The 26,846-nt window shown below is 46.8% G+C and overlaps 1 pseudogene; it reads right to left on the bottom strand.

Annotated features, from left to right (window-relative positions):
• Positions 1-6,148: 6,148 nt before the first annotated feature.
• On the bottom strand, positions 6,149-6,570 carry LOC132010018 (large ribosomal subunit protein eL32-like; annotated as a pseudogene).
• Between the last annotated feature and the right edge of the window lie 20,276 nt (positions 6,571-26,846).

The raw sequence follows: 26,846 nt of genomic DNA on the forward strand, positions 1-26,846 counted from the left end.
CATAGGCCCAAGCACAATGACAGAGTGAGAGTGGGGTGAAGGTTGAGGGATGTTTTTACATCCCTAATGAAAAAACCGGTGGGTTAGAGTCAAGCTAAACTCAGCTCCACGTGTTCTGAGAGTTTCTTTTGGGTGCCCCTTGGTCAACAGTTTCCTGATGCCTGGATGAAAGTGGCTTTCTCTGAAGCCTCAAAGTATCAGGCAGGAGAAAGCATTCCTTTAAGGAAGCTTTTTGACATGCTGATGCACAGCTGTTTATATTCAAGAATAGCTATCCACTCGGAAAATCACATCTGTGCTGACTATTGGAATAGAACTGCCCATGGGAGTTGATGAGCCAGCAGGACCCATCCTTTTGGATGGTGCTAAATCCATCTCATCCCCACATAAAAGTAAACTCCACGGACATACAGACCTCACAGGTCTTCCCGGCTCTGATGGAGGAGCCTCTGACACAAAGGAGGTGCTCACGATAGTTAGTCCAAGGATGAATCCGCGAATAAATGAGTCAAATCATACTCAGGGCCCAGACAGAACTCCAGAAATTGTCAAGACTACTTAAAAATAAAGAACTGATTTCCAAAGTCTTTCCTCAGAGCTTCATGGAAATGCTCAGGGAGCAGCAGAGGAAGACCTGAACGACTTCACATGTGGACCTGGAGAGGGACAGGGGAACAGGACAAAGAGGGGTCGATCCATATGAAGTCCTGGGTCTACCCCTAAATGCTCAGCTTAAACTCCATCCTTGTCAGAATTCTCTAGCCTCCGTACCCTTCAGCCTGACTATTATGGAAGCCCCCCACCTCCACAGCGCTGCCTCCCCCAACCTAGGGGTTTCCTGCTACTAACTATACTAACTAGTCCATTCCCCTCCAGGGCGAGCCCCTCTCAAATCTACTTCCTGTGCTCCAGGTCTCGAGCCCATCCCCCCACGCCCTTGCATAATTCCAGTTTTAGCAGTGATGGAACGCTCCGCCCTGCCCAGCTGGGAGATGCATCACCAAGCCCTCCTCAGAGAAAGCAGATTAGAAAATCTTTTTTTTTTTTGTACCTCAAAAAATTAGAACTAGGCTTGTCCAGCCCTGGCAGTGTTAGCAATTATGCTGGAGAAGCATACAAATTTGAGTAAAAAAAAAAGGCCGAGCAGCTGCATTCTCCCAATCCCCAGGGCCTTAGAACACACCCCATAGAGAGAAGAGATCCTTTCTTGGAATTTGGAATGTGGTACTCAGTGAAAAGATCCCGACCTAACCATCTTTCTCTGGAGCTTTCACATCAACCACTTCGAAGAGACCTGGGTATAAAGGGACATGTTCACACCCGGTGCTTTTTAGTTTCCCTGTCAGCCTGGCCGTTGACCACATGACTTGGCAGAGCCGAGCAGTTCTCCCTGAGCCTCTGACTGGTACAATAAAAAATTTTTACTTTGAGGCTCGCTCAGCTTTCTGATGAAAGGAATTCGCTATGTCTCCGTGTGGGTGTTGCCTGTTTTATGTGCAGGTGGAAACCTCAGATGCTTGGACCCAAAAGCTAATGTATTGAACCTCTTCTTGCATTTGTCACACTCTCTGCTTGAGATTCAAAATGAGGGATTAAATGCTGGTGACCTGGGCATTGGCATCATTGGCTCCAGAAATGTCCCCTCCCTGACACATAACCCACACCATGGAGGTTGTTTCCTGTGGACCACACCTGTAGGGATGTGCATCTTAATTGGAGAGGGAAATATTCAAGCAACTTGATCTGTAACAATAACTTGCGATTGTTAACTACAGGTTACGGTTGAAGAAGAGCAGCATTCAAATTTCTAATCAAGGGGCCATTGTCACTGATAATAATCATTTCCTCTCTGTTTATGTCTGGCTCTGAAATATGCATCCTCCATGGGCTGGAAAGTGATGCTCATTTAAGAAACCTCCCTCCAGGGGCGCCTGGGTGGCTCAGTGGGTTAAGCCGCTGCCTTCGGCTCAGGTCATGATCTCAGGGTCCTGGGATCGAGTCCCGCATCGGGCTCTCTGCTCAGCGGGGAACCTGCTTCCTCCTCTCTCTCTGCCTGCCTCTCTGTCTACTTGTGATCTCCCTCTGTCAAATAAATAAATAAAATATTTTAAAACAACAACAACAACAAAAGAAACCTCCTTCCAGGAGCACCTGGGTGGCTCAGTGGGTTAAGCCTCTGCCTTTGGCTCAGGTCATGATCCCAGGGTCCTGGTATCAAGCCCCTCGTGGCGCTCTCTGCTCACCAGGGAGCCTGCTCCTCCCCCCACCTGCCGCTCTGCCTGCTTGTGATCTCTCTCCCTCTGTGTCAAATAAATAAATAAAATCTTAAAAAAAAAAAAAGGAACCCCCTCCCACCCCGCTCCATCTGCATCACCACAACCTCTGAGAGGTTCACTTAGTGGAGATGGTGGGATTAGGGACTGAGAGAGACACTACATTTAAAGTAGCATCTAGTTAGCAGCCGCCTGATGTAGCTTTCCCCAACTCTCCCCTAAAATACACACAGGCACAGAAAAAGATTAAAACTCTAAGTCATCCAGTCATTGAAAAAATATTCGTCTGGCAAGCACTGAGTAAACAGTCACTGCTTTCAAGGAATTTCTGGTCTAGTCACTAAACCAAACTCCGTCTTACTAACTATTGCTGTGTAACAAACTACCCCAAAACGTAGGGGCTTAACACAATTTCTTTTCCCGCAGTTGCAGTGGGTCAGAGTCCAGAAATGGCTTAGCTGGGTCCCCCAGCTGTAGGTCTCTCACAAAGCCATAGTCCTCTTAAGGTTCAACGAGGAACAACCGACCCACTTTCTTCCTCACTCACAGGGCTGTTGGAGGGATTTGGCTTCTAGTGGTTGTTGGACTAGGGATCCCTCCGGTTCTTGAGACATCAGTCTCTCCACAGAGCATGTCACAACATGGTAGCTTTTGAGGAGTTTTAATAATAAGACACAACGGAGTAGACCTGGAGACAAGCAGGAGCGCTTCCAGATTCCTCACCCATCCCCTACCCGCCACTGAGATTTGAGGCATGTCTTAAATGTCTCATGCCTACCCCTCAGCATCTAGACTTTCTTCTTGTCCCTTCCTTCACTGATTTATCCACTCAAGTAATTCCGTGCGGCTCAATGTACCAAGAACTATTGTAGGTATTGGTAGTAGAGAAATGAGCGAACAAAACATATTTCCAATTCTTAGAGAGTTTACATTCCCATAGAGAAGACAGATAATAAATAAGAAACGTATAGTATACCAGAGGATGAGTGTTCTAGAAAAAATAAAGCAGAATAAGTGGGGGAGGAAGTGCTAAGAGGGTGTGTGTGTGTGTGTGTGTGTGTGTGTGTGGCAGAAGGTTATAATGTGACAACTGAGTGAAGAAGCAAAGGAAGGTAGAGGTCTTGGGGATAGCAGAATGCTTGGCATGTTCAAGGAACAGCAGCAAAGTCCATGGGGCTGGAGCAACATCAGCGAAACAGGTAAAAGACACAGGGTCAGAGGAGTAGTCAGGTGGTGGAAAGTAGCGGAGTTCACCATCCAATACTTTGAAAGTCTTTGTAAACCACTTTAAGACTCTGGATTTCCTCTGAGATGGGACACAATGGACAAATTTGGAGAAGAGCAGTAACATGATCTCTGCAAAGCCTCTCGGTTGCTAGGTTTGAGAACAAACAGGCAGCGGGACAAGGTGGAAGCCAAGAGAGCAGTTGCAAAATGACGGAAGTAATCCAGGTGAAAGTGGTAAGAAGTGATTGGAGTCTGGATATATTTTAAAGAAGAACAAAACAGATGAAATGAAAGATTGAATGTGGGATGTGAGAGAAAAGGGGGCATTAAGGATAACTCTCAAGCTTTTGGTCTGAGCAACTGGTGCCATTTATAGGGAAGGGGAGCACTGGAGGGGGAGCAAGATGGGAAGAATTTGGAAATCAAGAATTCTGTTTCAAAGACGTTAATTTGAGATGCTTATTAGACATCCAGATGGACATGTCAAGTAGGCAATTGGATAAATTAATCTGGCATTCAGGGGGGTGATTCTGGGCTAGAGATAGAAATCTGGAAGTCATCAGTTTACAGACAGTATTTAGAGCAATAAGACTTGATGAATTCACTAGGAAGTTATGGTAGATAGAAAAGCCATCCGAGAACTGATCCCCAGGGCACTCCCACATTGAGAGGGGGGTGACAGGAAAACAACAAAGACTTGGCTAGGTAGGAAGAGAATCAAGAAATAGTGTTGTCCAGGAAAACAAGTGGAGAAAGTATTCCAAGTTTCTGGATCTTCCTTTTATTTACCTCTGTGTTTTTCATTTTTTAAAAAAGATTTTATTTATTTAATAAATCTCTCTTTATTTGTCAGAGAGAAAGAGAAAAGCAGGGGGAGCGGCAGGCCAAGGGAGAAGCAGGCTCCCCACTGAACAGGGAGCCCAAAGTAGGACCCGATCCCAGGACCCTAAGATCATCAGATGAGCCAAAGGCAGACACTTAACCGACTGAGCCACCCAGGCATCCAATCTCTTGTGTTTTCTTTACTTTTTTTTTTTTTTTTAAGATTTTATTTATTTATTTGACAGACAGATTACAAGTAGGCAGAGAGAGAGAGGGAGAAACAGGCTCCCTGATGAGCAGAGAGCACAGTGCAGAGCTCCATCCCAGGACCCTGGGATCATGACCTGAGCCAAAGCCAGAGGCTTTAACCCACTGAGCCACCCAGGCACCCCCAATCTCTGTGTTTTTCAAATCCAACTATAAATAAGAATCACTCTACAAGATTTATGCACAGTACCTTATTTACTTATTTCGTAAGAAAGCTAAAGGATTGTCAAGGTAAATTTTGACTTGGCTTGACCTTAGTGACGGGTGCTGACTGAAGCCTGTAACTGGGTCAGATGGCCTCCCCTGCAGGTCCCACTCTGCTAGGAGGATTCCCAAGTACAGTAGAAGCACAGGCACTATGTATTGGAGAGTCAAGGGTTAGGAGGTTATTTCATTGAATGCTTTTGGATTATTACAGTTCTCAAAACTTTTCATTATAGAGAATACCAGATATGGAAAATTAGCAGAAGAGTATAACAATATAATAACCTCTGGGGTGTTCCTATCACCCAGTTCAACAATGATCAATCCACGGCCAATATGGTTTCTTTTATATTCCAATCTCTACCCCCCCCCAATAACTTTTGAAACAGATTCTCAACATCCTATCATTTCATCCGTAAACATTTTAGCATGTATCTTTAAAAATAGACTTTTTTCACATTAACACAGTTCTTTATCACCCCAGCAGTAAATATAATTTCTTAATACTGTAGGAAATCCTATCGGTGCTCAAATTCTCAATTGTTTGATAAATATCATGACTTTTTAAGACAGTTTGTTTGACTCAGGATCCAAATAAGGTCCATACATTGGGGATATGTCTTTTTAGACTCTACACCTTCTCCCTTTACCATTATATGTCCCCTAGGAAATTATATGTAAGGTAAGAATTTCCTTCAATCTGGATTTTGATGACTGCATCCTCATGTTGCTGGTGGTCAAATGTGCAGCATGTTTATGATCTTCCAAATTTCCTGTTAAAAGGGAATTGAGTCCAGAGGCTTGACCAGGTTTGTTTGATATTTTTTTTTGGCAAGACTCCTTTTTAGGTGCTGCTGTTTTCTTCCACCAGGAGTCCCTTAATGTCTGTTGGCATCTCTTTTTGTGTCATGTTAGTAGCTGTTGATGATTAAAGCCTAGATCTGTTATTACATTACGGGTGGCAAAATGGCTGTAATTCTATCTTTCCTTCTTCATGTATTGACTGTAATGCTCCTATAAAAAGAAATTCCCTACAATCTGTATTTGGTTTCTCAGTGATATGGTTCATACAGGAAAGGCAACATAAATGCTTGATGTCCTACCTTGATTTAAAATAATGAGTTGATACCTAGCACCCTCCCACAGAGACCAGTAGGGCTTGGAGGGCGCGGTAGTATTGTGAATGCATGGATTTAATTATGTGATGTGTTTTGGTCCATTGCAATTATCCTCACTGATGTTCAAATTATCCATCACTGGCATTAAAAGTCCCTTCAGATCGGTTCCTAAATCCCCCTCCTTTTTTGAAGTTTTATGGTTTTATTAACACAAATATGACATGCACAACCAGCTGTCTATTCATTTTCTTCGCTGCGCAGCCTGGCATCGAGATTGGTGACTCTGATTGCCAGCTGGGCTGTTCTTTCCACAGTAGCTTTGCAGTTCTTGGAGGAGACATTGTGAGCCATCTCTGCACAGTTGGATTTGTTGCACAGCAGCAGCACTTCAAGCTCCTTGACCTTATGGACTAGGAACTTCCTGAAGCCACTGGGCAACATGTGTTTTGTCTTCTGTTGCTCCCGTAACCAATGTTGGGCATCAGGATCTGGCCCTTGAATCTTCTGAGCACCCTATTGTCAATGCCTTTTTGTTTCTACCAGTTGTGCTTAATTTTGACATATCAGTCTGACTGGTGCGGGATGAACTTCTTGGTCCTCTTCTTAACAATCTTGGGCTTCACCAAAGGTCTGAGGGCAGCCATGATGCCCAGTAACAGATGGCCACCACCTCCGCAGGCAGCTCCAAGGAAGCGAGCAATTCCTGAGTCTTTTTGGTGCAGAATCTTCGCTATCTGGTATGATGAGATGTGATGTTCAGGTTTATTTTGTATATTTCCAACTTAGATCTGTAATCGCCCTTTTCCCCTAGAAGACTTGGTTACTTTTAATGGAAAAGGAATTGAAGTTTTTCAGTACCATACGGGGTCACAGAATCAAAGGGCCAGGCAGTAGGTGTTGAAGATGTCACCTTGGTGAGCAAAGCTGTACTAGAGTCTTCTAGAACTCAGAATTTGACTGGGAACCATTCGCACCAACCTCCTCTCAAGCTGTTGATCTAAGAAAAGGATGCTATTATCTCCCAAGCAGAAGATAATTGTTTCATTCAATCCAAGTAAGTAAAAAGAGAAAAAAATGGAGCCCATGAAAAAACTGCTACTGAGTAAGAGAAAGGACATATCCTTTCCTCCCTAATGAACACGAGGAAGGGACAAATTTCCAAAAATGCAGGCTATTGCAGGATACGAGAAGAAAATATTGGGCAATTGTTTAGCATCCTTGATAGAATGGAAGAAGAGCTGTCTTTCATAAAACATGAGCAGACAGGGGCACCTGGGTGGCTCAGTTGGTTAAGTGATCTGCCTTTGACTCAGGTCATGATCCCAGTGTCCTGCTCGGCGGGAAGCCTGCTTCTCCCTTTCCTCCCTGCTCTTGTGCTCTCTCTCGCTATCTCTGTCCCTCTCTCTCAAATAAACAAAACCTTAAAAAAAATAACAAGGAAACATGAGCAGACAACCACAGGATGAAAACAAGCAAAGAAAAATAACAAAATAATGAAAAGGGAGATGTAAAAGAGAAAGATTTCTCAGGGAAAATTAAAAACATAAGAACAAAAACATGATCAGACTATACGGTATGTAATACCGTAATTTTCACCTAACAGTGTATGAGAAACAACTTTCAATGTGTCACTGAAGATTTTTTACAGTGCTATTCCTAGTGATTGGACTGCACGGGTAATCCAATATATGAAGGGTCATACCTCATTGAACTTACCCCCTCATGTTAGAAAATTATGTATGTTCCAGTTGTCTGCCATTTCGAGCAACGTCAAGAGGACACATCTTTGTACATCTTCTTATGTATTCAGTAACTGTTTAGTGAACATCTAATGATAGGCACAGTGCTAAATGTGAGGGCGCATGGCGGTAAAAAAGACACACATAGTTCCTGTCTTCATGAGCCTTGCACTTCAACAGGGAGACAGAACAATTAAGAAATGTCAGCAGGGGCGCCTGGATGGCTCAGATGGTTAAGCATCTGCTTTTGGCTCAGGTCATGATCTCCAGGTCCTGGGATCAAGCCCCACATCAGGCTCCCAGCTCAGCAGGGAGTCTGCTTCTTCCTCACCCTCTCTCTCTCCCCCTGCTTGTGCTCTCTCAGTCTCTTTCTTAAATGAAAAAAAAAAAAGAAAAAAAAAAAGAAATGTCAAAAGTTTTACAATAAATGGTAGAGAAAGCATATGGTGATAACAAAGCACAAAGCCAGAAAGCCTAAATGACTTTAGATTTTTCTGAGAAAATGACATTTAACCTGAGACCTGAAGAATGAGAGGAGGAAAGCTAAGGAGAGAATTGCAAACAGTATTTCAGAGAAAGAGAACAGCATGTGCAAAGGCCTGAGTGTGAGAAGAGCAAGTCACACTCAAGACAAAAGAAATTCAGTGGCAGGTCACAAAGGGACTTCTCTCTTAAGGACGTTAAGCATGGAAGTGTCATGGCCAATGTTTTTGTGGCAGAAGCAACACTCTGGAGCACAGTGGACATGGGGTATGTGACTAGAGGTAGGGAGGCTGTTTACTAGGCCAGGCAGGAAAAGGCAGTGGGCCAGAAAAGGGGGTTGGCAGTGAGATCCCAAAGAAGCAAATGGACTTTAGAAAATATTTAGAAGAGGTTGGTCCATTTGATGTGGGTGTTTAAGGGAGAGGGATTCAGAACTGGATCCCAGGTTTCTGACCTTAGCAATCAGGTAGTGCCTTTTAAGAGTAACAGAAGAAAGAAATGGGAGAAATGACAAATTTAGTTGGGCAATGTTGAGTTTGAGGTTCCTACAGAATTGCTAAATAGAAATATCCACTCCGCAGTTGGACAAATCTGAGCTCAAGATCTCTCCTGAGACCAGGATTGGAGTTCTAGATTTGGGATCCATCAGCATGTGAGTGATAATCAAAGCTTTGGGAGTGCTTACAGGAAGAGTATATAGAGGGAGAAAGAAAATTGCCTAGGGCTGACTCCCAAGGAACAGCACCAACATTTAAGGGATGGCCAAAGGAAAAAGACACTTAGAAGGGGTAGGCAGAGAGATAGGAAGAAAACCAGGAAACATACAACTTTCCAGAAGTCTGTGTCAGGAGGAAGAGTGTGGCTAATAGCACCAAATAGTTCCAAGAGGTTAAGAAAGACAAGGGCTGAAGAGACTCCAGTGGGTCAAGTGACTACCTTCATGCCAGGACAAGAGCAAAGACGGGTAAGCTGGATGTGATGGCTAGATTTCACAGGAATGAGTTGGCTGAAGGTGAAGAAGCAGTTGATCTCTCACTTGACTTTTGACCCAATTTGAGAATCACTGTCTTATACTCAAGGCCAGATTAACCCATCTACATTTGTTTTCGTACCGGTTTTACTTGGGTTTGCATCTTTCATTTTGTCTTATGATTTTCTAGTTTTTATGTCCCCTTGCTATTTTCCTTTTTTATTTTTTTTCTGAATACATCATTGTGTTTACTGTTATCTCCCAAGGTAAACTTTTAATTCTATTCAGTAGTGGAATGAGAATTTGAACTCAGGCAGAACCCAGTGGAACCAGAATTTGAACTCTGGAGTCCAGTCTCAGCCACAGTGTTATACAGTGTTATATTTGATGACCCCCAAACACCCTACTACACATAGCAAATCAATTTGCCCTTGAAAATAATTATGCCATCAGGGTGATCCTTTCAATTCCAGAAATATACCTTAAAGAACTAATCAGAAAATTACGCATATAGGTATTCATTACAACATTATTTATAATAGCAAAAGAAGTGAATGTACATAGATTTTCCTTTTTAAAAATAATGTCCATTACCTATTCCTCTCTAGTGCCTGACTTATCTTTTTGTCTGTGTTCATAATTTTTGGTCTTATATCTGAATATAAGATATCTGGCAATGAAACAGAAAAAAACACAATAAGTAATATAATTTTCATTGTCCAATAAGACAAAGAATTCTAACCAATTCTTCTGTGGAGGCAGCTTTTTCTGGGATCTAAGATGGAGCAGGACTGGATTATGCAAATCCTCATGTGAAGGGTATCAAGGAACACTGAAGACTGTAACACCATGATTCATAACAGAAAGTGTCTATTTGGTATTCACCACCATTTCTGGCACAGAGCTGCCCAAATCTGTGGAATTTCCTGAGCTATAAGAGAAGGAAGAACATCTTTTGTTGTAATATTTGATCTCTGGTCCTCAATTTCTGAAATCACTTCAATGAGAGCCGTGAGGTGAAATGAGCATCTTATTATTCATAACAAGTCCCTCTCAACCACAACCAACTTTATGTTAATGTGGTGACTTCTGAAAGTATCTCAAGATGGGGCAGCTAGTTACCAAAGGAGCCAACCACAGGATTAGAGCTTTTAGTCCTACCTCCTGACCTCAAGGAGGGGAAAGGGGCTGGAAGGTGAATCAGTCACCAATGGGCAATGATTTAATCAACCGTGCCTATGTGATGACGAAGCCTCCATAAAACCCCAAAACGACAGGGTTCAGAGAGCTTCTGAGTCGGTGAATATGTGGAGATTCAGGGAGAGCGGTGCACCCAGAGAGCATGGCAGCTCTGTGGCCCCTGCCATATCTTCTCCCCTGCGTTTCTTTCTCCTGGCTGCTCCTGAGTTCTGTCCTTTCATAAGAAACCAGTAATCCAGGAAATTTAGCGTTTCCATGAGTTCTGTGAGCCAATCCAGTTGATTAATTGAACCCAAGGAAGAATTACTGGAACCCCCAATGTATATAGCCTGTCAGTCCAAAGCACAGGGGATAGCCTGGGCTTAACCTGGGCTGGTGACTGAAGTGGTGGGATTGGGGGTCCGGTGTGGGAGGAGGCAGCCTTGTGGGATAGTGTCAGAACTGAGCTAAATTGTAGCATGCCCAGCTGGTGTTGGAGAACAGCTTACTGGTATGGGGAAACACCTCCCCTACCCTCCACCATCTTGGAACTGATGCTCAGATCCCTTACTATCTTTAAACACTTTACAAAGAAACCCGGCTAAACCCATTCACCTGAATGGCTCTCTGCAGCCCGTCATAAACACACAGGCCGAGAAAGCCGCTCCTCACTGAGGGAAGGTACTTCTGCCGACAGCCGAGAGGTGGGGTGCGGGTATATTGTCTTCTGGTCATATTTTTGTCTTCCTCTCAAACGTGGAGCTCTACCACCAGCAAGGCCCTTTCAGATCCCCGGCTTCTTCAGCTTTGCCATGAAAGCCCCCTCACGTGAACACCAGCTGGGGGTGGGTGAGAAGAGGTTGTAGCCCAAAAAGGCCAGCTGTAAGCTAAAATTTCTTTGAAGATTTGCAATTTATATTTAAAATCCATGTGAATTTTACAGTCTGTTTCATAATGTGTTATACATAAAAATGTGTTTCCCCCTTAAAAGCTCTACCAAAATTGGTGCTCCGGGAATATGGGCTGTGTTTATCCCCTTTGAGTATTCCTTGCCATGCTCCCTGCCCCCTACTTTAATTTGATGTTGGGCCGGTTCTCCCAGAGTCTAGATTAGTAGACCGCTTCTTTCCGATATTAGAGGTCCTTAGAACAGAACACTGTATATTCTTCTAACCTACAGAGAAGGGGGGTCTATGTAAGCTCTGCTTGCTGGATATTTTCTTTCTCAGTTGACATTTATTTTTTTTTTAAAGATTTTATTAATCTGACAGACAGATCACAAGTAGGCAGAGAGGCAGGCAGAGAGAGGGAAGGAAGCAGGCTCCCCGTTGAGCAGAGAGCCGAACGCGGCACTCCATCCCAGGACCCTGGGATCATGACCTGAGCCGAAGGCAGAGGTTTTAACCCACTGAGCCACCCAGGGGCCCCAATTTTATTTTATTTTATTTTTTAAGATGTTATTTATTTAACAGAGGGAGACACAGTGAGAGAGGGAACACAGGCAAGGGGAGGGGGAGAGGGAGAAGCAGGCTCCCTGCTGAACAGGAAGCCCAATGCGGGGCTAGATCCCAGGACTCTGGGATCATGACCTGAGGGGAAGGCAGATCCTTAATGACCGAGCCACCCTGGCACCCTAAGTTGACATTTTAAAAGAACAAACGAGGAGCTCTAAAGACAGGTCTAGGTCTATGTACTAGTTGTAAATTGTTCTCTACTTTTAAGGGTGGAATGTGTCCACCAAAAAGATACATTGAAGTCCCAACCCTCCCTGCATGTGATCTTATTTGGAAATAGGGTTGCTGCAGATGTAATCAATTAGGATGAGGTCACACCGGTGGACGGTGAGCTCCAATCCAATACAACCAGCGCCCTCGTAAGCAAAGACGCCCACACAGGCACACATACACACAAAGGGAAGACAGCCAAGTTGGAGGCAGACTTAGCACTGATGCTGCTACAAGCCAAGGAAGATCTGGGGCTCCCAGGAACTGGAAGAGGCAAGGAAGGATCCTCCCCTACAGACTTAAGAGCAAGAACAACCCTGCCAAGACCTTGATTTTGGACTTCCAGCCTCCAAAACTGTGAGAAAATACATTTCTATTGTTCTAAGCCATCCAGTTTGTAGTCCTTTGTTACGGAGTCCCTGGGAAATGAATCCATCAGTTATCCTCAGTTGTCAATAAGGTTTCACTGAAAGTTCCCCTAGAAAAGAATTGACAATACCCTGTGAATATTTAGGACTTGCCGTTCCTATCTAACCAGCAGGGAAAGCCACCGTTCCACACAGGTATGAACATTAAGTGACCCTATTAGGCAAGAGCCAAAACTTAGGTCTCAGGAAGGATCTTTTACTCTCCAGGGCTCATGATTGACCATGACCCACCCGAAGTCCAGGGAAAGAACATCTGGGTGGTGGACACTTGGAAGAACAGACCTCTCTAGACTAACAAAGCTCTAATGAGAGGTTGGAAATCTCCAGCTGGGCACAGATTCTCTGTGAGAACAGGCACACTCCCAGAACTTTGCATCTGACCCATTTTTCCTATAGGCTCTGTCCTGCTCTGTCCTGTTGCCCTTTCTCTGGCGAGGACTTCTGGGTCTTAAAAGCCTTGGGTTAGCTAAAGCAGCTCTGGAAGGAGGGATATGGCTGTGCAAGTCCTCTAGCTGGATTTAGGACTAGACCAGGCCAACATGTGTGTCTGTGGAAGGATGAGGGCCCAAGAGCATTCGGAAAAGATGTGCTGTCCTGAAATGGAGGCCACAGTCTCCATGAGCACAACTCTTTGAGGGCAGCCCATGTAGAGGCTAACAGGCATCTCAAAGTTCCAGCTAACAAGGAAGAAGATCCTTCCTTGTGAAAAGATACCTAAGCAGGTACTGTCCACTCCTTCCATGGAAGAACTTTGAAACGGCCTCAGAGGTACGCTATTCTAAGAAAAACTTCCCTCAATGAACCATCGAAATGAGTAAGCTACAAATTGCATCCCTACAGAGCTAAAAGACTGAATTGTTGGGTACCCTTTTCAAAGGGTCACTTAAACAGAGGCAACACCAACATCCAAGACTCCACAGGCTGGTCAGTGGAAAGTCCCAGCCAGAGGGAAGGTTGGGTGTTTTGCCTCGAGATCGAGTAGCCGTCTCCTCCAGCTCCTCCAGCTACGCCACTCCCCCAGTTCTGGCAACTGCTCCCTCCCCTACCATTTCAGGTTTGGGGGTGGTAATGCTGGCCTGAGAGGCTTCACCACCCCCTGTTGGTTTCTACTAAGAGTTAGCAGGAGATCAGGCTTCCGGATGGTTCTGTTACAGAAGTCTCCTCAAGGTCTCTTCAGGCTACGTCCTCTTTCCTCTGCCGAGCCTCTGACTGACACAGTCCTCTGATGAGGCAGCCACCACTTGGAAGATGACTAGAATAAAACCACAGAGGACTGCGCCTCATTCTTAAGGCTTCTCCCTGCGAATGGCACTTCTGTCCACTCTTCACAGACCAAAGCAAGTCACAAGGTCCTAGTTACATATTTCTGCATACCACCACCAAAACTTAATGGAAAACAACACACAGTGGTGATCTCACACCGTGTGGGGGGGCAGGAATCCGGGAGCAGCTTAGCTGGGTGCTTCTGGCCTTGGGTCTCCCATGAGGCTGCAGTCAAAATCCCATGGCACAGGTGTTTGGAGGCTTGACAGGGGCTGGAAGAGCTGAGGTGACTCACGAACACACCTGCTTGGTGGCGGCAGAGCCACTGTTCCTGGCCCCATGGGCCTCTCTAAAGTGCGGCTCGAGTGTTCTCATGACATGGCAGCCGGCTTCCCCTCAAAGGAGCAAGTCGAGAGAGAAACCAAGAAAGCAGCCCAAAAACCTTTTATGACCTAGTCTCGGAAGTCAGATGCCATTACTTCCAGAATATTCTGTTTATTCTAAGTGAGTCATGAACTCCAGTCTGTACCTTCTGGGCAAATCTAAGCCCTTCCTTCTGAAGGGGACAGTCTCAAAGAACATATGGATATTTTAAAGCCATTATATATGCCTACACCTATCTTCAAAGTCTCCAGTGTGGCCAGGAGATATAGCACAGACAGTTGCGAATAGTGCCAATGACTAGAAGCAGTCTTGGAGATTTTACTGGCAACTTAAGAGTTAAATAAATTCTGGATCCAAGCTTTACTGTTATGTTTATATGAATCTTAGGGTTATGGTATTGAAACCTAATTTGAACCTGATCCAGAAATCCTCTGGAGTGGTGAGGACAGCACAACAACCACGCTTCCTTGACATGACGTCATCCCCAGGCTAATCCCCTCTGGGAAGAAGACCTTCTTCACTTAAGCAAATGAATTCTTCAATGAGGCCGTAGGCAGGAGGAAGGGGGAATCCAGTTTTCCCCACCAGCCTCATTGTCCTGACCTTGGGCTTCGCTGGCAGAGGTGGCCAACGCGGCATCCCACCCTACAGAGCCGGTGGGGTCAGAGAGGGACCTCTGGAGACAGTCACAAGTCAGCTCTGCATTGGGAGCCAGATGGCTGCTTCCATATGACTCTCTGCATTCATTTCTTATTTGTATGTCCTAAGCTTTTGGTAAAACCTGTTCAAGTGGGCGAGTCATGTCTCAGCTATCCAGATCGTGAGAGAAGGGCGATGTATCCACAGTTGGGACGGGGCATCGAGGGGGAAGCTGTGCGTGGGGGGCAGGGGTGTCTGGAGTGAGACTGGGGAGAGCTTAGGCTCCAGCTCCAAGCTGCCCTCCCACCAGCAAGAGTCTGCTCTCGTGACTAGACAGAGCCCTTCGGGCTTGTATTTTATGAAGGTATCTGGCATTTCCTTACCAGCGGCCACTCCCAATCTGCTTGACTCCACAACCATAGCTGTCCACAAAGCAGCCCAGGAATCTGGGCACCATTGAGATCTAGGCCCATAGGTGCAGACACCCAAGGACGTACCTGTGAGAGATGAACACGGTCATTTCTAGACCCAAGACCCAAGGCAGAAAGACATGGGGAACACCTCCAGGCCAGGGCAAAAAGTCCACAGGGCTGGACACATTTTCTCTATCCCAACGATCTGAAGCCCTGCAGAGAATCAAAAATCCTTTCTACCCTAGAAGACTTCCCCAGGATGTATATGAACTTTCTGGTGGGCCTCTCTCCTCCCCCAGCAAAGCCAGGCCATAGGAACAAGCATCCTGCACCACACTGGGCCCGCGGGCTGCAGGGTCATGGAAGTGTTGCAGGGTCATGGAAGTGTTCCCCACGGCCCTGGAGCTGGGATTTGCCACAGCGCCCCTCATGGATTGCATCTGTGTGAGGAACAAGCATGGTCTGTAACAAAATACACTCATTGTTTGGTCTCCCACTACCCTTTAAAGTATAGTCAGTGGGAAAATCTTTTCCTCTGCTACAGGATGAAAATCCAGCAGCCCTCATGATTTTCGTGTGCCCAGTCGTAGGTAATAGAATACCTTATGGTCACGTTAGTCGTGAAAGACACCATTCAGGAGTTCTACATTAGTCACTCTTCACTCTTCTTTTAACAGTCTTCTCCCCTCTCACAGCAGCTGGTGCCACCGCCTCTGGGAAACACTTCTCCAACCCACTCCCATCATGTCCCCACCTCACAGCAGCTGTTCCCATCACCACCAGAGGAGGGAAAGGGCAAGAGAGGAGGTGAGGGGACTGGCCACAGGCTACGTGGCAGCTCTCCACCCTCGGGGCTGGCATAGCCTTTCTGCTACGGGTGCTCTGATGGGTTGTTCAAAGACTCCCACCCTTTGGACCCTCCTCCTTTGAACCACATGATGCATCGGTATTCTGGGTGGCCACTTGTGAGAGCTTACTTCTCACTTTCTCCTGGGGCCCTGTAGACTTGCTCCTCTGATCCTGGCTCTGCCCCCCAAAGCCCTGAACCAGCACAACTGTCTGTCAGACTCCAGAGAAGGGGGTCAGCTGCCAGACCTTATGCCCCCTGCAACTCCAGAGGTCCTCTGGTGTGGTCACAGTCTTCAAAGATGGCCATCCATTCCTGTCCTTTGTACACATGCCCACTTGGCTAGCAAGAAGAGGAATCTACTCCTCTAACCGCTTGAATCTGAGCTAGCCTGTGACGGCTTACCCAACAGCGTGTTCTGGAAAGGACCCTGGGACTGGCCTGGGCCCCTCTGTAGAGGACTGGCTGCTCCCCCTTCCTCTCTTTTGGCACCCAGCCTCCATGCTGTGAGAAGCCCAGGGCCATATGGAGAAGAACCAAAGCCTCTGGCCCACAATCCCAGCTGACCTCCCTGCTATCAGTCAGTGCCAACTTGCCAGCCAGATGACTGAGTCACTTTGGAGTGGATCCTGTGCAGAACAGTCCGACTGTCCACACTGAGCCTGGCCCACATTGTAAAACTATGAATAAATCAATGGTTATCATTTGAAGGCACTGGTTTTTGCAGTGGTTTGTTTTACAGCAATAGGCAACTGAGACACCTGGTAAGCTCTCCAGGTAGCCCCGTGGAAGCCTTTCCTACTCACTTGGGCAAGATGAAGGATTGGGCAGGACAGCAGATCACTCTGAGGAAAGCTCTCTCCCCACACACTAACCCATTTTCAGACTGAGGAACCGCAAGGGATGTGGAACGAGTTCTTCCCATTTCTTTGTAAATTCAAAATGTGTAGGAATTCTGCCTCACATTCACATGGATGGGTCCTAGCTTTCACATGAATTCCCCAGTTAAAGCTGAGGCCCCAAAGCACGTCCTGCCCAGGTTCCGGGGTGTGGGGTCTGGGGCTGCCTGCTGGGACACGCACACACCTGAGCATCGGCAGGCCGCTGCTTAGGGCAGGGATTTTGTCAACATTCTCGTCAGTCGGGAAATCCGGCCGAATCTCAGAGGCCCAAACCAGTTAAAGGCTCTGCCACAGCTGAGGAAGGGGTGGGGGTCCCAGCTAGGCCTGGCTCCCTTCCTTGTCCCTCCAGGGCCCCCCAGAGTGACATAGCAGTTTGGGTTCCATGGAGCACAGTTTGATCACCACCACATAAGGCCACATGCCAGAGGCCTGGTGCAGCTCGAACCTGCCTGCCTCTCAGCTTCTTCCTCTGTCACATGTGCGAGATGACACGACCTAAATCCCAGGTGGTAATGAGAATTTAACAAGACCAAGTAGAAGCCCTTTCTCCTTTCATTCTGACTCGTGTTTTGAGAGAAGAGCCCCACTGACTTTCCTCCCTGGGCGCGGGGGAGGGCCTGGTGCCACATCATGTCACTGTGTGACACCCTGCAGCTCCTCTTCTAGAGGGTGTCCAGACCACCCTGGGTCCCATCGCCTGGGGAGGGCAGCGTCAGTGCAGGCACCCCTCCCCCTCAGGATGAACACCAGGTGGGGGAAGGCCGGACACACCGCTGCTGGGGGAACAGAGGCCAGGTCAGCACCACCCCCCCACCGCCCCACAACCCCACACCCCCCCGCCAGCCAGAGGACTCCTCCTTCACCACCAGCCACCGCTGTTGGGCACTTACTGCATCTGAGATAGAGGCCAAGTGCTCCACAGGCATTCTCTTGTTTAATCCCCACAAGAACCCCACAGGAAAGATACTCTCACCCCGTTTCACAGGCTAGAAAACTGACGTGCAGAGACGTGAAGCCAAGGATCTCCAAGTCAAGCGGACGCTCATGGTCACTCAACTCCGAAATGAAAGAAAGGCCTATTCCCAGGCTCCACCTCAGACCAGTAGAAGCAGAACCCGGTTCTGTCAGGTCCAAGGCTGCCCACACATCCAGAAGGAAGACAGGGCTGGGACTAGGGCCCCAGTGGGTCTCCTTCATGGGGGATGAACTGCTCTCAAGGCCCAGAGAGGCAGGGCTCTCTTACCAGAGGCGCTGCCGGACCTCCCCCTGGTCCCACCCACCCAAAGCTGGAGCTGGGACACATGCCGCAAGTCTGGGGAAAGCCTACACGCTCAGACACAAAGTTAGGAGGGTTCCAGGAAATCTCAGGGCCAAGTCTCTTACCTCAAACTCACTTGGAAGAGATTGGCCCCAGCACCATACTGAGACCCATGGCCTTAGGGGGAAGGAGGAGCCAGCACCCTGAGCAACAGCCCCCCTAGATTTCTTCCCCACAGGTCTGTAAGGAAGCGCTCCGAGCTGCTGAGATGCCTCACACTTTTTCCCCAAGACGCCCAACCTAGAGTTAATTTCTCCTTGCCCGCCTGCTCCCAAGCCCCTGATGCCAGGCATCCTAAGCTGCTCCCAGTCTAAACAAAGAAGAGTCTCCTGGGGAAGGGGTCCAGCATGGAGAGGTGGGGCCTTACCAGGGACCGACAGGTGTGCTCTCTGGTTTCTGCCGGCTCCCTGTGGACCCTGCCCAACAGCATGGTGGCTTCTGGGTCTGGGCCTTCTGCAACTCCGCACTTCTGCAGCTGTCTGGGGGTGGAGAGGCGGGGAGCCTGCTTTTAAAATCCCCAGGTTCTCACTGCTCCCTCCTTGAGTAATTGTCCGGAGAGCAGTTGCAGTCATTTGCACTAATGAGTTAATTTAATTTTATGTGTGCCTTGTTAGGGCCCCAAATTCAATCTACAAATTAATGGCTGCTCACATGCAAATGAGCAGAATTCGCAGTCCCCAGACTTCATGGTTTGGGTTTGGGTTTGGGTTTTTAAACAGCCCCACAGCCCATAAACCTGAACTGGGTATTTCTTTCTAATCCTCAAAAAAGTGTTTCTGATTCATTAAACATCTAATTGCACAACTCTTGAGGAACTCTTAAGGGAAGTTCCTACTAAAAATGAAAACCAGCCTCCCGGGGGCCCCTCGTCACCTCCATCGTCACCCACAGCAATCTCAACCGCCCACTCAAGGCTCTGCGATCCTCTGGACTTAATTGACCTGCTCCTGACCTCTGACCTGTGACCCCTGGCCCTTCCCTCTTCCCTGCAATTTCACCATGCTAGCCTAGGCCCCTTACAATTTGGGGAAAGGGTTCTAAGCAGGGTGTCAGGACCTGTGGGCTTGGCACACTGACCAGTGACGTAGCGGGCAGCTGCTCACCTCTCTCAGGTTTCAGCTCCCTCATCGGAACACAGAGCTGGGTGGGAACAGAGAGGCCACGGGATGGTAGTTTCTCCTGAAGGCAACAGGCAGGAGCGACGGTGGCCCTTGGGACCGGGAGAGAAAGGACTTCCTCTGGAGTTTTAGCCAATGAACCCAGTGGGTGTTAGGAGGGCAGGGATGATGATGATGAGGGTGAGCTGATCCTGGCTAGAAGGAAGGAGGTTCATAGCATCCCTGAGATGCTCTTTTTCTTTTTTCTTTCTTTCTTTTTTTTTTTTTTTTTGCTAGCAGGTGCTGTGAGGGACAAGCCTCATGCTTCAAAGTTAAGCTTCTCTCGCTGAGCTATGGGGGAACCAGCACAGGCTGACCAGAGCCTGTATGTGGAGAAGTTCAAAGAGCTCCGGCTCTAAAACACCATCTCTGTGGGAAACCAGGCTGACCACAAGCCCTCGGAGAGAGGAGTCTTCGTCCCAGTCCCCAGCCCTGAGACACACCTGTGGCTGGGGAAGAAGCCTCAGTGGCCTGGGAGCTTCCCTAGGCAGACAGGACCTCACACCGCTAGGCCACCTATTGTCCCAGCAGCAGCCCCAAGAAGAGTGGCCCTTTTGACCTAATCGTTTCTGCTCAGAGCTCAAATGACCATGACTGGGAAGCACCCTGGGTCCTGGTAGATACTATTTTTTTTTTTAAATTAAAAAATGTATTTTGTATTTTTTTCAAAGATTTTATTTATTTATTTGACAAACACAGGGATAGAGGGAACAGAAGCAGGGGGAGTGGGAGAGGGAGAAGCAAGCTTCCCACCAAGCAGGGAGCCTGATGAGGGGCTAGAACCCAGGATGCCAGGATCATGAGCCCAGCTAAAGGCACTTAATGACTGAGCCACCCAGGCGCCCCTAAAAATTGTATTTTTTTCAAAAGCTTTACTGATGCTATATTTGATAAATAGTGGGAAGACACTCTTAAGAAGTAGTACATTGACTGCTTGGAATCACTTTTTCGGACCTTAAAAAAATAGCTCCTAATTTTCATTTGAGCCGGTAAAGCAAGACATTTAGTTACTTGAGAAAATTTTGGTTTTTGTATAGTAAGTGCTATACCCAACCACACTTCACCTGAGAAAGTGAGGCTCAGGGGCGCCTGGGGGGCTCAGTGGGTTAAAGCCTCTGCCTTCGACTCAGGTCAGGTCGTAATCCCAGGGTGGGCTCTCTGCTCAGCAGGGAGCCTGCTTCCTCCTCTCTCTCTGCCTGTTTCTCTGCCTACTTGTGATCTCTGTCTGTCAAATAAATAAATAAAATCTTAAAAAAAAAAAAAAAGAAAGAAAAAGAAATCGAGGCTCAGCAGACTCAGATAGCTTACCTGAAAACAGAATTTGTAAAAGGCGGAGCTAGGGGTTCAAACAGGGCTCTCTGGAACCCCTGGACTGCAGCCTACCAGCCTCTCTCCTCCTCCTGCTGCCTCTCCAGGTCCAGCCCCCTTCCCCCCCACCCTTCCCCCCAGATCCCTAACTCCCGGGTAAGTCACTCTGCCTGCAGACCCGGGAGACCCTCCCCAAGCGTGAGGAGGTGGTCAAATCCGAACCAGGCACTCTGCTGGGAGCGGCTTGGAGCTCTCAACTCCAGACCATCCAGGCAGAACCTGTGTGTACTGGAATGTTAACAACATTCTTGTTATGTTCTGTTTCTGTTAAAATAGAGTACAGTTCGATAATATGGGCATGTGTTTGTGCTCAAATAGTTTGAAAAATACGCTGCTAATTAAGGGGGGGTGGGGGGGAAGAGAGCAAACCCCTCATACTTGTTCAGGAACTCTGAAAAGAAAAAAATCATTTATTTATTTATTTATTTATTTATTTATTTATTTATTTATTTATTTAAAGTTAGAAAATTCACAAACTGTAACTGGAAGATTGAAGAAATCAGAGGGGTTTGTGGACTCCGAGGTCTGAAAGAGGCACGTCCTATGAGCCGGGTGGAAAGAAGGGTGGGCGGTTGCATAGCGGTGAGCTAGGGATGCTCTCCCAAACCGGGACTATCCCAACCCTCCTGGGGTTCAACCAGAAGGCCCCCTGCTCTAAACCCTTGCCCCAGACTGTGATGGCTCGCCCCATGGAGGACTGCCCTGTAGGCGAGATTAGTGCTGGGGCGCACTAGTGCGGGCGTGGAGATGCGTACGGGCAGAAAAGAGTGGGGAGATGATTTAGGAACAGACACTTTCCCCTAAAGAATTATATTGATGAAACATAGGGTAGAAAGGTCCAAGTTCAAAGGTCTGTTTATTTTATTATCTTTTTACCCCGGGGAATGTGCCTGCTGGGTTAATGTTTATTCTATTGAATAATCTAGCTTTAGGCATGTCAATAAGAGTCAGTGCTGATTTTGGGGGGGGGGGGGGGGGGGGGGGGGGGGGTTTCCCCCGGGGGGGGGGGGCGGGCCATGCAGTTTATCCCCGGCGAGGTCCCCGGGCTCGTTGGCTACACTGCCACCTGGTGGTAGATTCCTCCAGGCCCGGGCTGCGGCGGTTCGGGGCAGCTGGAACCGGAGTCCCTGGTTGGAATCCCGGCTCCGCTCACTCAGAGCAGGATGACCAGTTGGAATTCCTCTTTCTGAATTTCAATATCCACAGCTTAAAACGGAGACTATAATAGCTACTGGTGGTGGGGGGAGGTGCGGTGTGTGAGGATTCAATGAGTTAACGAATGTGGAGTGTTTAGTGCGTAGTAAATGTTTAATAAACTGTAACTATTAGTCTCATTGGAAAAGAACTCGATATCCCCATACGGTTCTCTTTTCATCACTTTCATCCTGACTGGAGTGAAGCTACAGAAGACACAGACCCCACATTGGTGGCGGTCACCGCCAAATCAGAGGCCGGAGATACTGGCAAGTGAGAATGGATGGGCCCATCTAACGCGGGATGTTTAGCAGAGATAATGTAAGTTCTAAATTGCATATATTGTCCGCCACGTGTACATATATGGGGGATGCCTTATTGACCATAGAGACCAAGCCAAAGACACGGAGGGGTTTTAGGAGAAAAGATAGTTCAATGAGAGTGCGCTGGATGACTCTGCACTGAAAATTCCAGTTTGACTGACAGCTATGAAGAAGCAACATACATGACAAGCCATTAAAATGTTCTTATGCCCTGACTTTGTAATTCCACTACTCGGAATCTACCCAGGGGAAATAATCAGAAATAACTGTATACAAAGATGCCGATTACAGTGTGATTTATAGAAGTGAAAAACTGTAAACAATAAATGTCTAATGATAGAGGACAAGTTCATTAAATTGTGATTTAGCCATATGTAGTACCCATACGTGTCCTTCAAAGTTTCCAAGGGAAAATGCTCATTAGATAAGTTGAGGAGGAAGGGTAAATTAGGATATAATTAGAAATAGAGGACACACGGATTGCATGGAGCACTGGTTGTGGTGCAAAAATAATGAATACTGTTTTTCTGAAAATAAATAAATTTAATTAAAAATTAAAAAAAAAGAAATAGAGGACAATAACATATTGGCAAAAGTTTCAATTAAATAAAGACATAAAATTTAAAAAGCCTGCCTACCTAATAAGATAGCTTTCAACTTGTGTAATACATAAATTGACAAAACTATAAGGATAAATTGGCAAGTCCAACATTGAACAGGAGATTTTAATACACCTTTCTCAGTAATTGCTAGATCAAGCAGACAAAAAAAACAAAAACAAAAAACAGTAAGGAAAAGGTCGGAAGCCCACAATTTAAAAGCTTAATATAGGGTAACCTGGGTGGCTCAGCCAATTAAGTGTCTGCCTTCAGCTCAGGTCATATCTAAGGATCCTGGGATCAAGTCCTGCATCAGGCTCTCTCCTCAGTGGAGAGCCTGGTTCTCTCTGTTTGCCACTCCCCCTGCTTGTGCTTTTCCTCTCTCTGACAAATCAGTAAATAAAATCTTTATATTAAAAAAAAATAAAAGCTTAATATGATGGTCCTATATGATATGTTGCACACTACAGCTGAAGAAGGAATTTTCTTTTTCTTTTTTTTTTTTAAGATTTTATTTATTTATTAGAGAGAGAGAAAGAGAGTATAAGCCAGGGGAGAGACAGGAGGAGAGGGAGAAGCCAGGGAGCCTGATGAGGGACTTGATTCCAGGACCCTGGGATTCTGACTGGATCCGAAGGCAGACATTTAACCAACTGAGCCATTCATGTACCCTAGCATGTTTTCAAATACACATGGGGCATTTATAAAATTTGGTCACATACACATAGAAACCGGTAATTTCAGTACTTGGTGCTAAATTCTAAGACGGGGAGGAATAGGCAGTTTTAGGAGCCAGAGGCTTTTTGGTTAGAAGCCTAGAGAAGATCTCCCAGAGGTGGTTATGGCTAAGATGAGTTTGTGAGGATAGTGTGATAGTGCTCCAGACAAAGGAGCTGGGGCTGGGGGCTGAGCCCACCTCAGGCAGAAGAAGCGGCAGGTCCAAGGGTCCTGAAGCAAATGAAAGCAACTGAGTTTAGAGAATGGCAAAGAACATCCCTTGCTCTCCATAATACCAAGTTCTCGTCACCTGCTTCCAAGCAGTGACCCTGTCATGAATATCCAGGGCCTCACCAAAAGCTATGGCTCAGTTTCCTTCTCTAATAGGAGACAGGGGTCTTCAGTTACCTCCCAGCAGGGGCATGTCCCCCAGAAAGGAACATGAGCTGGGCCCGAAAAGGAGCCACCTGGAGCTCAGGTGTCAGGCAGGCTTGGTGAGCTCACAGTGGGTGGGAAGGTCACAGGACTCCCGAGGCTCTGCCAACAGCTAAAGAAACCCTCTGCCCATCCTCTGTGGGGTACCCCTAATGAGCTGTTGAAGACCTCTCTGGAGGTTGGGCCGAGCAAAGTGGGATCCAGGCCTCGCAGGTCCAGTCTAGTCAATGCGGTGTGATCCAGCTCACACAGAGCGCCCCAGGGCTCCGGCCACCAGTCAAACAGAGGTATCACTGGCTTCCTGCTTGTCCAAGGTGTCACATACAGGCTCATGTTTAGGAGGGAACTCTAGAGGTGTTTGCAACTGTAACTGTCCGAAGTCTCTGGATGATTGAAATGCAGTTTATCCCAAACCTGCTTTCCTGGGCCCATCGCCCAAAACCACGGTCATCCTTCCTCTTGATCCAGAGCAGGGACTCCCTTTATGCCCCTTTCGGTCCCCCTCCCTGGCTACAGACCAGGAGATGACATGGGACGGCCAGACAGGCCCATTAGCTCAGGAGACAGATATGGAAAGAGAAAACTAACAGGAAGGAGCCCTGTCCAGAAGTCGCGAATCTGCACTGCTGTGTTACTGTCAACAAGTCACTTCCCCTCTCTGGTCTTGTTTCCTCATTTTTAAAAGGAGAGGAAATCATCTCTAAGGTCATTTCCTTTTCTTTCTTTCTTTCTTTCTCTCTCTCTTTCTTTCTTTCTTTCTTTCTTTCTTTCTTTCTTTCCTCCAAGCTCATTTCCAACTGAAGATTCTGGGATCCAACCATGGAAAAGAACTGGGTCTATTTTAAGGGTCAGTCAAGCCCGTTTTCAGTCAGAGGACATCATCCCTTCCATTGACTTTGGGCTGCTGTGAGATGGAAGGAAGCCGACGTGGGAAGCCCTGAGCCTTTGCTGAGCCGTGGACCAGAAATGAGATGTCACAAGGGGCTGCCGCCAGGACCTGGAGCAATAGGACAATTCTTCAGTCACCCCCCCTAACCAACACAAGCAGGATGAGGGGGACACTGGTGTTTCCTTCAAGCTGGACCAACGTTTTTGATATGCTAATAAGTCCTACTGAGAAGCCAGTCCTCAGTACCTATGTGTATGTGTGTATGTCTATACCTATAGATCTACCTACAGACAGATCTAGAGATGGAACACTGCAATCTCTCTCTTCATATGTATATTTATATGTATTTTATATAGGGTTGTGTGTGTGTGAGTCAAGAAAAAGCAAATTATATGATAAAACGTAGTTTGGGTTCTGGGGAATTTTTAGGGGTGTAAGGGAAGAGATGAAGATCTCTGGTTCACCTAGGGGTCTTCAGCTTGCTGATGGGAGGATGTGGTTGGTGCCAAATCACTGGCCATGAGCCGACTTCCTGTGCCCTGCTGATGCTGGGCTGACTTCCCGAGAGCCATACGTGGTTCTGGGGGCTCAGTTTCAAGAAGGATCCTTCAAACCATAAACTATGGTCTATATGGAATACCACATGGCCAAAAAGAGACTGCGGCGCATGTACTGACATGGGGCAATCTTTGAGATTAAACAGTAAGCTCTCGTTTCTGAGTGTGGAGAGATGTATACACATGTAAAAGACTAGTTCTAGAAGGACACACGGGAGACCACAGTGGTGGTTTCCTCTGTGGAGAAAAACAGGGAGATAGAAAGGTGGGGACTGAGAGGGGAAGGACACAATTTTTCATGTGTGGGCCTTCAGCACTATTTGGAAAAAAAAATTTTTTACCACCTTCATATTTAATTTCTTTATTTATTGGTCAGAAAGAGAGCACACAAATATGGGAAGCAGCGGGCAGAGGGAGAAGCAGGCTCCCCGCTGAGCAGGGAGCCTGATGTGGGACTCGCTCCCAGGACTCTAGGAACATGACCCAAGCTGAAGGCAGACACTTAACCAACGGAGCCACCCAGGTGTCCCTACCAGCTTCATATATTAAAGAAATTTTTAATGCTCTATGGAAATGTCAAGTACAGATTTCACAGTCTAAAAGAGACTCTGTTATGTCTTTTACCATATATGTTTATAATACTATGGAGTCTTTGATTTTAATACTGTGACCCTTTAATTTGACCTCTTTTACTTCCCTGGGTGAGGAAGAGGGAACACTATTTGGCTTGCCTTTGCCTTTACGTACTTGCTGTTGAAAACTACTCTCTACCTTGGGACACCTGGGTGGCTTAGCTGGGTATGCATCTGACTCTTGATTTGGGTTCAAGTCATGATCTTGGGGTCATAGGATCGAGCCCCGCTTCAGGCTCCATGCTTGACAGGGTGTTTGCTTGAGATTCTCTCTCTTCTTCTCCTCCTCTCCCAGCTCACCCATGCTCTCTAAAATAAATAAATCTTTAAAAAAAAAAACACAACCCTATTCTCTACCTTTTTCTCTACTTCTTATAAATAGTAGAAGAAGGGGGATGCCTGGGTGGCTCAGTTGGTTAAGCAGCTGCCTTCGGCTCGGGTCATGATCCCAGCATCCTGGGATCGAGTCCCACATCGGGCTCCTTGCTCAGCAGGGAGCCTGCTTCTGCCTCTGCCTCTGCCTGCCATTCTGTCTGCCTGTGCTCGCTCTCTCTCCCTCTCTCTCTCTGATAAATAAATAAAATCTTAAAAAAAAAAATAGTAGAAGAAGGAATTTGCTTTACATTTTTATTACACGTATTGTGACCAACCACAGTTGTATTTGCTTCCTGCCTGCACCTGGTACGTTCCTGACAGGCAGACAGTGTACCTCACTGTGGTTAGGAAAAACCACAAGTGTACGTAATTACCTGCTGATCAGTGGAGTGAGGCAGGT

This window comes from Mustela nigripes, chromosome 2 (assembly GCF_022355385.1).
Source record: "Mustela nigripes isolate SB6536 chromosome 2, MUSNIG.SB6536, whole genome shotgun sequence".
NCBI classification, from domain to species: domain Eukaryota; kingdom Metazoa; phylum Chordata; class Mammalia; order Carnivora; family Mustelidae; genus Mustela; species Mustela nigripes.